At 34.6% G+C, this 806-nt stretch overlaps 1 pseudogene; it reads right to left on the reverse strand.

Annotated features, from left to right (window-relative positions):
* Positions 1 to 328: 328 nt before the first annotated feature.
* Positions 329 to 471, reverse strand: LOC117285559 (annotated as a pseudogene).
* Between the last annotated feature and the right edge of the window lie 335 nt (positions 472 to 806).

An 806-nucleotide genomic window follows, 5' to 3' on the forward strand; every position in this document is an offset into this window, starting at 1 on the left:
TATTAGAATCTAGCACCCTACATTCATGACAAGAACCTACTACACATTCAAATAGTTCGAGGATATATATAACTCTTGGAAAGCAGGCCAAGTAATACCATGTAATGAACTTATGAAAAGCTTGAGATCTGTGGGAAACTTAAAGATTATGTCATCACTAGGAGAGGAATATATAAATGAAATTGTGAAAGACTCCAATAATGGAATCCCAGATGTAATGTATTGGCTCTGTGAAATAAACATTATATATTCCTCATAAAAACAATCATTGGTAAGTGGACTTACAGGGCTACTCTCTTCTGGGTAGTTTTGCAAGAATCCATGCTCCTTTTGTCTCATGGTGCAAGGATGTACTGTACAAACATGCCGTTTGCTGTTCCATCCAGTTATTATGCAGAACAACAAAAAAAAACAAGGATCATTGGAAAGGAATTTTTACACTTGATCTTAGCCAAAAGGCCGAGAAGCGATGGAAAGGAATTTTTAAAAAACCTTTACCAAGAAGTATGAGATGTTACTTCTATTCACCTCCTATTGAGAAGAACTAATCATATGATGAATGATAACCACAAAGATTTGGGGAAATGTAGTCCATCACTCACTTTTTGATTTCAAGTTATAATTTGGTTCTATGCTTTAAATGATAAAAATAAAGCAGATATAATGATGTCAGGCTCCAAGACCTCACTTCATAGGTAAATAAAATATACCAGTTTCTTACATGTCCTAACTTTAAACACTACAATTGTGTGTATGTGTGTGTGTATGTGTGTGTGTGTGTGTGTGTGTGTGTAAGAAAACTTCCT

Source organism: Fukomys damarensis, unplaced genomic scaffold (assembly GCF_012274545.1).
Source record: "Fukomys damarensis isolate Sample0158 unplaced genomic scaffold, DMR_v1.0_HiC HiC_scaffold_1, whole genome shotgun sequence".
Lineage (NCBI taxonomy): Eukaryota > Metazoa > Chordata > Mammalia > Rodentia > Bathyergidae > Fukomys > Fukomys damarensis.